General features: G+C 49.5%; 1 long non-coding RNA gene across 1 annotated transcript in view; it reads right to left on the bottom strand.

Annotated features, from left to right (window-relative positions):
* The window catches only part of LOC141161712 (uncharacterized), a 54,231-nt gene that overhangs the window by 14,016 nt on the left and 26,574 nt on the right, over nt 1-13,641 (bottom strand). The gene's annotated exons all lie outside the window — the stretch shown is intronic.

Below are 13,641 nucleotides of genomic sequence, written 5' to 3' on the forward strand. Positions count from 1 at the left end.
GCTGAGGATGCATTAGGAGTGTGCCCACAGCAGCTATAAGAAACAGGAAGTAACCGGGCCGCCGCCCTAAGCAGTCAGACCAGAGCATGCACACAGTAGAACAGGAGCACGGCTTACAAACTGGACTGAAGGTTAAGATGCGATCTTGCATAGTGGAAGATGGTGCACTATGCAAGCACGCCGCCAGGTATGTTACAGTACCCCCCCCTTTACGCCCCCTCTTCTTCAAGCCTGCAAGGGTCTTCCGCAGAGAATTTGGAGGCCAATCCTTCTCTTCAAGAGGATTACCTCTTCTGTCCACTAGAGGAAACGAAACTGGTCTCATCATCTTGGTAACTAGGATGCTTCCTCCCATCAAGCCATCCTCAGCAACAGATGAAGTGGGTGAAGTACCAGGAACAGCACACAGGAAAGTCTCTCTCCATTTGTTATCATATAGCACCCCGGAGGATTCAGGAGACAACTGGAGGTCCTCCGCCTGGTTGGAGGGGTGCAGAGACTCAGGGGTAACCATCGCCTTGACGTACACTTTGCCAAGCTTACTGGATGAAGTGGGCGGCGTACCAAGTACAGGGTGTAGGAAAGTCTCTCTTCCTTTGTTATCAGGTAGCACCCCGGAGGGGATTCAGGAGACAACTGGAGGTCCCCCGCCCAGTTGGATGAGTACAGAGACTCGGGGGTAACCACTGCTCCGAAGTATACTTTGTCACGCTCACTGGATGAAGTGGGCGAGGTATCAGGTACAGGGTGTAGGAAAGCCTCTCTCCATTTGTTATCAGGTAGCACCCCGGAGGATTCAGGAGGCAACTGGAGGTCCTCCGCCTGGTTGGAGGGGTGCAGAGACTTGGAGGCATCCAATGCCTTGATGGACATAAGGCCAGATTTATTAGAGATGTAGGGTCCATGCTTTGGGACCATCTTAAGTCTGGTTTCAGAGATGACATGTCTGTGAGGCGGGAAGGTACCCGAAGCCAGATCATTGGTACAATCGTCGAGACTGTGTGGGGACATTGCCTCCGCTTCTCTTCCTTCGGAGACTTCAGTGCACAGCGAGTCAGCAACTAGCAGATCTGGTGAAGAAGAAGAAGAAACTGCTAACTGTCCTGATGATATGGGAACTGGACACCCCTTGTACCTTAGCAGTCCCCCAGGATACACCATGCAGGGTCTCCAGACCTGAGCGGGCACTAGATCTCTTGGCTCTGGACGACTTGTGGGTAAACTAGTCAGCACCTGGAATGTAAGCTTCTTCATGTGTAATGCTCCAATCTGGAGCTTAATTTGTACAGACATATTTTGACTGTTTCTGAGTAGGGCTCGTCCTTCCGCTGACAATGCCCAAACCGGCTTCTGGAGTTCTCGGACGGGAATCAAACACTGACTCTTCAAGGCTTTAAGCCCGAAACTTCCGGTTAATCCGAGGCTTTTACTTGCCACGGAGACAGTCATGGTCATCTGTGGAGAGGAAACACTAAGGCCAAGGGCAGCCTCTCCTACAGGCCTAATGTCTTGGGATTCTCCAACCTTTGCTGGACAAGGACCGTCAGGGGGTCCCAAACAACAGCAGCGGGACCGCAATCCGATTTTGTGACTGAGTTCTGGCCTCTGCTTTGCCTGACGAACATGGTCAACCTTCATGGATTCAGTGCGGGTAGCTGCTTCTTCAGGCTGGGGAACAGGAGGTCTTTGGGAGGACAGAACCTGGCGTATGGTTTGCCTCTACGCCTTGCACGTCTGGACTGCCTCTTGAGGTTGGGAAGAGACTTATTCTGCCGAGCGTAGTCATCCTGTGTGGATTCTGAGTGGGCAGCAGTCTCTTCAGGCTGGAGAACTGGTGAGCTACCCACACACATTACCCATCGGGGCTGCTCCGGGATATTGGGAAGGGAAGCTTAAGCAGAGGCTTCAGGATTAGGGTCATCGAAGACCATTAGAAAGGCCACCAGGAAGGCCTGCAGGTCAGAGACGATAGGATCCCATGCTTCCCATAGGGGGGTGAACCATTTCAATGCGTCACCCGCTAGGTAGGACATCATAAATGCCACTTTAACCTGATCGGTAGGAAAATAGTGAGCATAGAACTTGAAATGCAGCATGCATTGCTCCACAAATGCACGGCTTCGTTTTGGATCCCCATAGTACCATGGTGGATCTGCAGGAACGAGTGCTGATAGATCCATTTGGGCTGATGCATAAATCGCCTGGGCCATAGCTTGAGAAAATTTTTTTTCCTGGTGCACGTATTCGCCAGACAAGGATTCAAAATGTCTCTGAGAGCGAAAGGCCGTGGGGCTCAACGGGAACCATGGCCTGAGCAAACTGTTATGCTCACGCCTGGACTGACTGGCGTGAGCGTGATTAGTGATCCCACTGTACCATGAACCAAGGGGTGCCTGGAGAGGCGTAACTAAGTATCAACCCGATCCGACCAAGGTCGCACAGCGGCTTAGTCGACTCTGTGGACCAAGTAGGAACTGAGCAGAGGGTCCAGGTGCGACTCCAGGTCAGACCCCAGTCACAGTTGTTGACCCACACCGGGGAATGCAGGAACAGGCAGGTTAGACTGGCAGACAGGCAGGTGGGTATTGGCAAGTACGGCTGGTATGCAAACAGGTGGGCACTGGCAAGCACGGCTGGTATGCAGACAGGTGGACACTGGCAAGCATGGCTGGTATGCAGACAGGTGGGCACTGGCAAGCACGGCTGGGGTGCAGACAGGGAGGTACTAGCAGTTTGGAGCGCAGGCTGGTTAGGGTCCAGTACAGACTGGGAGACGGGTTCAGAGCCGCAGATGCGGTAGTCAAGCAGAGCAAAGCGAAACCGCAGGTGCGGTGGACAAGGCTGAGCTGAGCGAAACCGCAGGTGCGGTGGACAAGGCTGAGCAGAGCGAAACCGCAGGTGCGGTGGACAAGGCTGAGCAGAGCGAAACCGCAGGTGTGGTGGACAAGGCTGAGCAGAGTGAAACCGCAGGTGCGGTGGACAAGGCTGAGCAGAGCGAAACCGCAGGTGCGGTGGACAAGGCTGAGCAGAGCGAAACCGCAGGTGCGGTGGACAAGGCTGAGCAGAGCGAAACCGTAGGTGCGGTGCACAAGGCTGAGCTGAGCGAAACCGCAGGTGCGGTGGACAAGGCTGAGCAGAGCGAAACCGCAGGTGCGGTGGACAAGGCTGAGCAGAGCGAAACCACAGGTGCGGTGGACAAGGCAGAGAGGACAGGGCTCTGTTCACATGGAACAGACAGGAAAATGCAGGAAGATGGCTAGAACACAGGAGGAAGATACGGAGGAAGGGAAAAGGGACAAGCAGAACCAGATACACACAAGGTACTACACATGAAGTAGCGATTGGACACAAAACTCACAAACAGAAGTACAGAGACAACAAGTTGGAGTTAGGTGCAGGTTCAGATACTGCAGGAAAAGGGAAGGTACGGACATAGAGACAAACAGGCTAGGAGAGTGTTCAGACAGGAACTGACACTGCAACTAGATACAGGAGCGAGTCTGGGTATACGGCCCCCAGAGAGGCAGACAAACAGGCTAGGAGAGTGTTCAGACAGGAACTCACACTGCAACAAGATACAGGAGCGAGTCTGGGTATACGGCAACCAGATAGGCGGACAAACAGGCTAAGAGATAGTTCAGACAGGCCTGGGAATACAGCCCCCAGGTTGGCGGACAGGCAAGAAACAGAACGGGACCTGGCACATCAGAGGCAAGGAGCCCTCTGAATGTAAGAGTTGCTCAGGCATCTCCTACAGGGTGGAGTGGGTTTAAATATCCAGTGACTCACAGCAATAGGCTGGGGATGCATTAGGAGTGTGCCCACAGCAGCTATAAGAAACAGGAAGTAACCGGGCCGCCGCCCTAAGCAGTCAGACCAGAGCATGCACACAGTAGAACAGGAGCACGGCTTACAAACTGGACTGAAGGTTAAGATGCGATCTTGCATAGTGGGAGATGGTGCACTATGCAAGCACGGCGCCAGGTATGTTACACACAGACTGTGCTGCTGCTTTATAGCAAGTTTTTCTTAGGCCACGCTCAGTATTTGGTCAGTATTTTACATCAGTATTTGTAAGCCAAAATCAGGAATGGAACAATTAGAGAAAAAGTATAATAGAAACACGTCACCCCTTCAGTATTTTTCACCCGCTCTTGATTTTGGCTTACAAATACTGATGTGTGAAATACTGACCAAATACTGAACTTGTCAACGTGGCCTTACTCTGACCCTCCTTTGTCCTCTCCCCACTTCATAGACTTCAATAGGCAGCTGTAACCAGATCCCTCAGCCGGCAGCAGTCCATTTTGTTTTGAGCTAGTCAGAAATTAGCTGTAGTTCTAAGTAAATGAGTTCAGGCGGGAGAGGAAGTGTAGCACCCTGAGGATTCGGCTGCTACAGGGGTATTGCACCTCAACCCAGAGGTGTGATATTCCACTCCCGGGTAAGGATGGAGTGTGGAACTGAGCTCGGTAGGCTGCATGCACTACACACATCCCATTTCCGAGGAGCAGACCGACGGTACTCCCACTTAGAAATGTGCAGGTACGACCGAGTCTGTTCCTGGCTGGAGTGGGAGGGGGGTGGTACATCCCAAGTAGTGTAGGGGCAGATAGGGGGAGCAGCCTGGGTAAAGTTAAGAGCTCATTGGGTGCTGGTCACCTGAGCTCACACATAGAGGGTGTATATAAGGTGGGCACCAACTAAGAACAGGGTCAGTTGCAGAGAGAAAGTCAGCGAGCGGAGGAGAAGAGAGACCCAGAGTGAGAGAGGAGAGAGAGAGACCCAGAGGGGGAAACAGAAGAAAAGGACTCTAAGAACCCAAAGTCCAGCAGCGGGTGAAGAGTCGGCACAGGGTACCGGAACCCAAGCTGGTGGGGGCAAAAACACACCCCAGCCAGAGACCGGAGGCCGTGGGCAGCGTCTGCCACGGCCACCCACCACATCCACCCCGAAGGCATACCACGTGGAGGGTCAGGGAACCCAAGGCCAAGGGTCTCCCAACAGAAGGCCCGAGGGAGCTGGACCTGGGTGGATCTCTAGTGGGGACGGCCAGAGGAAAGGACAGAAGGAGAGCTCAGGGTCACGCTCCGGACTTATTTGGGGGTTGGCTGGATCCAGAACCTGGTGGACGCAGCACGGCTCGGGAGGTCACTTGAAGCTGGAGTGACCGGAACATCAGCAGTGAGTAAACATCCTAAACTGCATAACCCGACTCTGTCTCTGATTGCCGTCTACACTGCATCACCACAACCCCCATCCTCTGCACCTGATCCCCCTGAGGCTATACCCCTCCCGTTGGGGGTTATCCTATCAAGCTGCACCAACACCACCAGCCTCAGCGGACCCTGCTGCAGCGGCGGCCACAGTGACCGCAACACAACGGGTGGCGTAGTCGACATTAAGAACTTAATAACATCTGTAGGACTGCCACATACAACTGAGTTTGACACCCTGGGCACGGACCGGGTCACAGCCACTCGGAAGACTACAACCCCCATCTGATCCGGCTCCGGGTATTCCCCTGAAAGAAAGGAATATGTCCCAGGGGGTGCGTCAACTTTGGCGTAGTCGGCAGGATTACGTGCCCGCAACACCCGGGTACTGCGTGCCTGAAGAAAAGAACATCGTTACCTCAGAAAGAAGTCTCCTGCCGGTTCCGGAGGGTCCCCGCCATCGGACCCCATCACCAGTCGATTCCAGCCGGTTGTCCGCCATTAACAGCATTTTCCCGCCATCTGCAGAGTTTCCCGCCACTGGGAAGCGATTCCCGCCATTTCCAAAGGTTTCCCGCCTTGGAAGAGCGGACGCCATTATGGGCGTGCCAGAGGGTGGTAGGAGGCCGCCTCCCATCGTGGGCCAGGACCGAAAATGGCGCCAAAAGTGGAAACCGCCCCCACCAACAGAGACTGTGATGCTGGAGGTGTCGGTCAGCGTGAAAGAACCGCCCCTGGAGCTGACAATCACCAAGTGGCCCCGGGACCGCCCTCGAAGTGGGAGGAGACGAAAGGAGAGAGCAAAGATGGGTGTCGCTTGGAGCAGTCTGGAGCGAGCGCACCCGGAGGCAAGAAGCCTGGAGAAGAGTAGCGGAGGAGCTCACCCGGAGATGGCGAGAGAGCAGAGCAGCACCGGCCCGCTGGCCAGGAGCCTGCTGGAAGAGGAGCAGAGCAGCACCGACCCGTTGGTCAGGAGCCTGCTGGAAACCACGACCCCACTAGGCCTAGTGGAGGTCCTTGCACAGCTCCCCCGAGACCGGGAGTGTGCACAGACTGCCCTGGAGGGCCTCGCACGGAGGATGGCCCGGGTACAGCGAGAGACATTGGCGGAGTGGAGCCGAGAGATGGCCCAGCAAACCAAGACCCGGAGCACGCCAGCCAAGATGAGGAGACAGACCGCCTCTGAGGATGGCGCGGGAGGACCCAAGGCCGGAGACGGCGCCGAGAAGGGAGCCGAACGCATGGAGGCAGGTAAAGGGGACGTCTATACCCCAAACCGGGACACCGCTTACCTGCCCCAGCTCCCCGTCGCAGAGCCCGAAAGTCCCCCTGCTGTGCCCGAAAACGCCATGTCACCGACGCAGACTAGGCCCCAACCGGAAGCCGCCGCCGCGACCCCTGTGACGCCATGCGCACCGACCCCGAGCGTGGCAAAACAGGAAGTAACACCAGCCTGGTCGCAGGGCCTAGAATTCCCGGGCGTCGCATCACCAACAGCGCCCCCTACCTCCGCGGAGCCTCCGGCCTGGCCGCAAGGCCAGGTAGCCCAGGGCGCCGCCGTCCTAACGGTGCCCTTCACCTTCCAGGTGCCCCAGGCCTGGCCGCAAGGCCTGGGCAACCCGGGCGCCACCACCACCGCGCCCGCACCCGTAAAACCAAGGGTGCCGCGTCTGGGAGAGGACTTGTTTGCCCAGCACACGTGGCCGGACGGGCAGCCTTTCATCTGGCCCCAGAAATATTATGAACTGGAGCACCAGAGGAGAGTTGGGGCCATGTGTGCACCCCTGATTCCGGCTCCGAAGCCCGTGATAAGGATCTCGCCCCCGCTTGAAGAGACCCAATTTGAGTGGGACCCCACCGGAGAAGACCTAATGGGGTTCACTCAAGAAACCAGGGCAGCTGCTGCGGAGCGTGCTGAGTGCTGCCGACAGCAGCTCGAGGAGTTTGCGAGGGAGCGGAGAGAGAGGCGGGTCCGGGAACAACAGGCCCAAATAAGGAGCGCCGAGCAGAAGAGCCGAACCAGGAGGGACCCCCGTGCAGCGCACAGTCCCCGCACCACCGGGACTGTAATTAAGTTCAACATGCAGCATGGGTGGGGCTTCATCAGAGACCACAACACCCCCGGCGACGTCTTTGTCACGCGCAGAGATGTGGAGTTCCATCTGCCGGAGGGGCACAGAGGTCGTGACCTTTATATCGGGGACGAGGTCACCTTTACCCGGCACAAGTGTGCCAAAGGACCTTACGCCCTCCATGCGCATCGCCTGACAGAGGAGGAGCTGCGATGTGAGGAGGAAGAGCAAGAGGATCCGGACGGGTCTGAAGCTGAGATCCCCAAAGAAGGAGCAGGAGGAAGACGTTGTTGAGTACAGCGGAGCAGGTGCTGTAAATAGTTACCCGACCGGGGTACAAAGAAACTGTTACTGCAAATATAGTCCCCGTTGGGACCAGCTGAGTGAACTGTTCACCCGTTTACCCTTAATCCCACAGGCTGAGGACTGTGAGCAGCCATTCCCTTTCCCTCCTTAACTGGCCGAGGACTGAGAGCGGCCATACCCTTGTATATAGTTGCGCGTCCTAAAGCGCCCCCTACTGGTTTTACTGTTAAATCATCTTAAAGAAAGGAACTGTCGCACCTTGCCCGGTCAACAGTTGCCCAGTGACCGGAGGAGGAACAAGAGACGACGAGAATGTTTAATGCTGCTAAATTATATAAAGTTTTATATGTTTTATATGTTTATGTTTATATGAAAAATTTTGTATGTTTTGTGATGTTTTTGTCTTACAGCCCGAGGACGTGCTGTGATTTACCAGGGGGGAATGTAGCACCCTGAGGATTCGGCTGCTACAGGGGTATTGCACCTCAACCCAGAGGTGTGATATTCCACTCCCGGGTAAGGATGGAGTGTGGAACTGAGCTCGGTAGGCTGCATGCACTACACACATCCCATTTCCGAGGAGCAGACCGACGGTACTCCCACTTAGAAATGTGCAGGTACGACCGAGTCTGTTCCTGGCTGGAGTGGGAGGGGGGTGGTACATCCCAAGTAGTGTAGGGGCAGATAGGGGGAGCAGCCTGGGTAAAGTTAGGAGCTCATTGGGTGCTGGTCACCTGAGCTCACACATAGAGGGTGTATATAAGGTGGGCACCAACTAAGAACAGGGTCAGTTGCAGAGAGAAAGTCAGCGAGCGGAGGAGAAGAGAGACCCAGAGTGAGAGAGGAGAGAGAGAGACCCAGAGGGGGAAACAGAAGAAAAGGACTCTAAGAACCCAAAGTCCAGCAGCGGGTGAAGAGTCGGCACAGGGTACCGGAACCCAAGCTGGTGGGGGCAAAAACACACCCCAGCCAGAGACCGGAGGCCGTGGGCAGCGTCTGCCACGGCCACCCACCACATCCACCCCGAAGGCATACCACGTGGAGGGTCAGGGAACCCAAGGCCAAGGGTCTCCCAACAGAAGGCCCGAGGGAGCTGGACCTGGGTGGATCTCTAGTGGGGACGGCCAGAGGAAAGGACAGAAGGAGAGCTCAGGGTCACGCTCCGGACTTATTTGGGGGTTGGCTGGATCCAGAACCTGGTGGACGCAGCACGGCTCGGGAGGTCACTTGAAGCTGGAGTGACCGGAACATCAGCAGTGAGTAAACATCCTAAACTGCATAACCCGACTCTGTCTCTGATTGCCGTCTACACTGCATCACCACAACCCCCATCCTCTGCACCTGATCCCCCTGAGGCTATACCCCTCCCGTTGGGGGTTATCCTATCAAGCTGCACCAACACCACCAGCCTCAGCGGACCCTGCTGCAGCGGCGGCCACAGTGACCGCAACACAACGGGTGGCGTAGTCGACATTAAGAACTTAATAACATCTGTAGGACTGCCACATACAACTGAGTTTGACACCCTGGGCACGGACCGGGTCACAGCCACTCGGAAGACTACAACCCCCATCTGATCCGGCTCCGGGTATTCCCCTGAAAGAAAGGAATATGTCCCAGGGGGTGCGTCAGAAGTGGCTCATAAATGGAGAAAGAAGATTCTTCTAGTTTCTTGCACTATTAATTTATGCAAAGTTTGTTGAAATGAAGGTGACCATTTAACTTATCTTTCTCCTTTTACAATATGTACTTCTCTATCTTTTTTACTTACCTTCACTGTTTCTCTCTGTAAAAATCCCAATAAACTTATGTTTTGAAAAAGAATTTAGCAAAGTAAAGCTGTTACCATTGATATTTATTTTAGGATGTTTTTTTTTTTTTTAGTACAGTTATTTGTTAATAAAAAATATATTTTTATAAATAATATATAATTTTTTTTTTTGTATCGTTTTTCTTCTCTCCTATTTATATATGTATTATCTATAGAGGTATAAGGAAATGTTCACAGTATCGTTTTTGCATGTCTATCATGATTTTTGGTATTTTTAGCAGTAGGAATAGCATATTTTTCAGAATCTTTCTAGCAGTTAATAAAATCTGCACCCCTGACAGATAGCAATCATTATTTTCTTTATACCTTGCCCACATTATGACCAGATCCCGGTACACCATTGTATATACAATTTGTACACTCTGGTGTATATATATTATTTTTATTATAACTGTGTGTTGTTTGTAACTTTTCCTTTTCCAGGCTTTTACCTTCTATTTTGCATTTTAAATGCCTGAAGCAATGAACAGACATGTATAGGAATGTGTCGCTTCCTCTTTCCAGAATGTGAAGCAATGTAATATGTCCAATACACATGACGCATCACAGCATTGCTTATTCAAACATGTTACATGAAGCAGCTTGCTTAGAAAAAATAAATAAGAATCTTCATTTATTATGAATATTGCAAAGCAAACACCAGGAACAGACCTTTAAAGGCGCAGTCATATAATTCCAGTGCTTTTAAACAGTTATATAAATATGATGTCAGACATCATCGGTGTTCAACCTGTCTGGACATGCGGGGAAAAGCCCGAGATTGAAGAACTGATAGTCTGTGATGAAAAAATTACGGTATGTAGCAGTCTTGTCCGTTTTGTGGAAAATATAGTGCAAGCTTTATCCCCTTGGTGACATTTACAGTGGATGTCTACACTTATTCTCAGGATACAGTGCAGGTGCCGGCTGCATTATACAGCCGGCACCCAGAGAATAACTCCTGCAATTGGAGCTAGCTCCGATTTGCAACACTTTAACCTCTTAGATACCACTATCAATCGTTACAAGCAGCATTTAGGAGGTTAGGAACGGACATGTCCCTTCTGATCCCGATCTGTGCCTATCCACTTCATGGCATTTTTTTTGGGGTGCTGTTGGGTTGTAACATCAGTCAGGGTCCTACTGATGAGCTTCATAAGAGATTAGTAACTCTAAAATAGACAGTGCATTGTGTAGGTGATCAAGTGGCCCAAGATTCTAGTCCCCTATGGGGACCAATAAAAAAATGTAAAAAAAAAAAAAAAAACCTTGAAGAAATATTTATTAAAAAAAGATCCCCTTTTTTTTTACATATATGGTATCAAAGCATGTATAATTATGCACACTAATAAAATATAAAAATATTTATCTGATACCATAATCACCGAAAAATTGGAATAAAAAAAGATCAGAAAGCTGTAAGGATGCCAATATGGTACCAATAATAGAAGGTTTCACTCTGGTGGATGTGGCCCATCACTGTACTACATGGTTAGCAATTTATTTCAATGTCCAGCATGTAATACTGCATTTCCATTCAGCAGAAACACTGCGAATGGTTACAGAGGCCAGACCCATGGAAATGAGCTGATCACTTGCCCAATCTTCATGAGAAAGCTAGAAACAGAAAAAAACTGACGGCACTTCCAATACAAGAAATAGGTGTGAACAGGTGCTTACTAAGGGGAGCTACCTCCATATACAATTAACAAACAAAGTAGCACTCTGTAACGCTTAGTATATAATTATGAAGTATGAAATATCAATATCATTACTGCTGTAGAAACTAGAAATAAATGAGAAATTTTAGCGCATGTAAATATGAAATATGAATAGCATTACTGCTGTGGAATATAGAAATAAATGAGAAATCTTAGCGCATAAATTGGCCAATTCATGTGTATCTGGTAGCCGCGATAAGGCGTTTCTCGATGTCAGGACCCTACCAATGTGAATACCTCTCTAAGGGACATCCGTCTGCTTATAAGTGGGAAAGTAAGATCCTACTGCAATTAAAACCACCTGCGGCATCAGGGTGGAGTGCTCAGACAAAGCTTAAACATAGAAACAGAAATTTAATGTTGTTGAAAAAAAGCAGATCACAGACATGGCACAAAACTAACTCATTTCGAATGGCCACTTTAGGGCTTTAAGAAACACTAAAAGAAACCAAGAAAAAATGTGGTACTCAGTAAGGGTAATTTTTTTCAGACCAAGCAGAGGGAAAAAAATTATGGAATCACTCAATTCTGAGGGAAAAAATATGGAATCACCCTGTAAATTTTCATTTCCAAAACTAACACCTGCATCAAATTAGATCTGCTCGTTAGTCTGCATCTAAAAAGGAGTGATCACACCTTGGAGAGCTGTTGCACAAAGTGGACTGACATGAATCATGCCTCCAACACGAGAGATGTCAATTGAAACAAAGGAGAGGATTATCAAACTCTTAAAAGAAGGTAAATCATCACGCAATGTTGCAAAAGATGCTGGTTGTTCACAGTCAGCTGTGTCTAAAATCTGGACCAAGTACAAACAACATGGGAAGGTTGTTAAAGGCAAACATACTGATAGACCAAAGAAGTCATCAAAGCGTCAAGACCGGAAACTTAAAGCAATATGTCTCCAAAACAGGAAATGCACAACAAAACAAATGAGGAACGAATGGGAGGAAACTGGAGTCAATGTCTGGGACCGAACTGTAAGAAACCGCCTAAAGGAAATGGGATTTACATACAGAAAAGCTATTAACACCTAAACAGAAAAAAACAAGGTTACAATGAGCTAAGGAAAAGCATTCGTGGACTGTGGATGACTGGATGAAAGGCATATTCAGTGATGAATCGCGAATCTGCTTTGGGCAAGGTGATGATGCTGAAACTTTTGTTTGGTGCCGTTCCAATGAGATTTATAAAGATGACTGCATGAAGAGAACATGCAAATTTCCACAGTCATTGATGATATGGGGCTGCATGTCAGGTAAAGGCACTGAGGAGATGGCTGTCATTACATCTTCAGTAAATGCCCAAGTTTACATTGATATTTTGGACAGTTTTCTTATCCCATCAATTGAAAGGATGTTTGGGGATGATGACATCATTTTTCAAGATGATAATGCATCCTGCCATAGAGCAAAAACGGTGAAAACATTCCTTGAAAGAAGAAACATAAGGTCAATGTCATGGCCTGCAAATAGTCCGGATCTCAATCCAATTGAAAATCTTTGGTGGAAGTTGAAGAAAATGGTCCATGACAAGGCTCCAACCTGCAAAGCTGATCTGGCAACAGCAATCAGAGAAAGTTGGAGCCAGATTGATGAAGAGTACTGTTTGTCACTCATTAAGTCCATGCCTCAGAGACTGCAAGCTGCTATTAAAGCCAGAGGTGGTGCAACAAAAGACTAGTGATGTATTGGAATGTTCTTTTGTGTGTTTTTCATGATTCCATAATTTTTCCCTCAGAATTGAGTGATTCCATAATTTTTTCCCTCTGCTTGGTCTGAAAAAAATTACCCTTACTGAATGCCACATTTTTTTCTTGATTTCTTTTAGTGTTTCTTAAAGCCATAAAGTTGCCATTTGAAATGACTTTAGTTTTGTGCCATGTCTGTGATCTGCTTTTTTTCAACAACATTTAACAACTGAATGAACATCCTCCGAGCCCGGTGATTCTATAATTTTTGCCAGGGGTTGTATATTAATGAGATCACAACAGAGAACAGTTCAACCATATTCTCAGTAACTTTCACCACTGATCCATCAGACTTTATAGACACAAGTCGTGGCTAGTGCGTCATTGTGCTATTGTTATTTAACCATCATCACACTTCAAGTATTGGTCTCAAGCACAACATTGAAATAAAGTGAAGATTCTCCTTTTGAACTTAACATCCACTGCAGTAAAAAGTGCGAGTCAATTATGGGTAATCATAAAAAAACACTTTGAAATTAAGTACCGCGCCCTGTACGCCAGGAAAATACAGATCTGACTGAACACGCTCGACCTTTGTTATCAATCCTTAAGGATTACAGTGAAAAAAATCTCAACAGTAAATCTAGAAAATAAATGAAAATACAGTGTGGAGTGTATCCTAAAGTGAGAGGAAGTCAACTTAAAGAATCATACGTCACCTTAATATTTTTCTTTTTACCTTTAGGGCAGGTGTAGACGACCGTACACTCTACATCAGAGAAAAACGGTCTGATTATGCTAATCACAATCTGAACAGAGTTTGATC

The sequence above is a fragment of the Phyllobates terribilis genome, unplaced genomic scaffold, assembly GCF_046119375.1.
Source record: "Phyllobates terribilis strain yellow unplaced genomic scaffold, ASM4611937v1 Scaffold_9__5_contigs__length_417890890, whole genome shotgun sequence".
Classification (NCBI taxonomy): Eukaryota; Metazoa; Chordata; class Amphibia; order Anura; family Dendrobatidae; genus Phyllobates; species Phyllobates terribilis.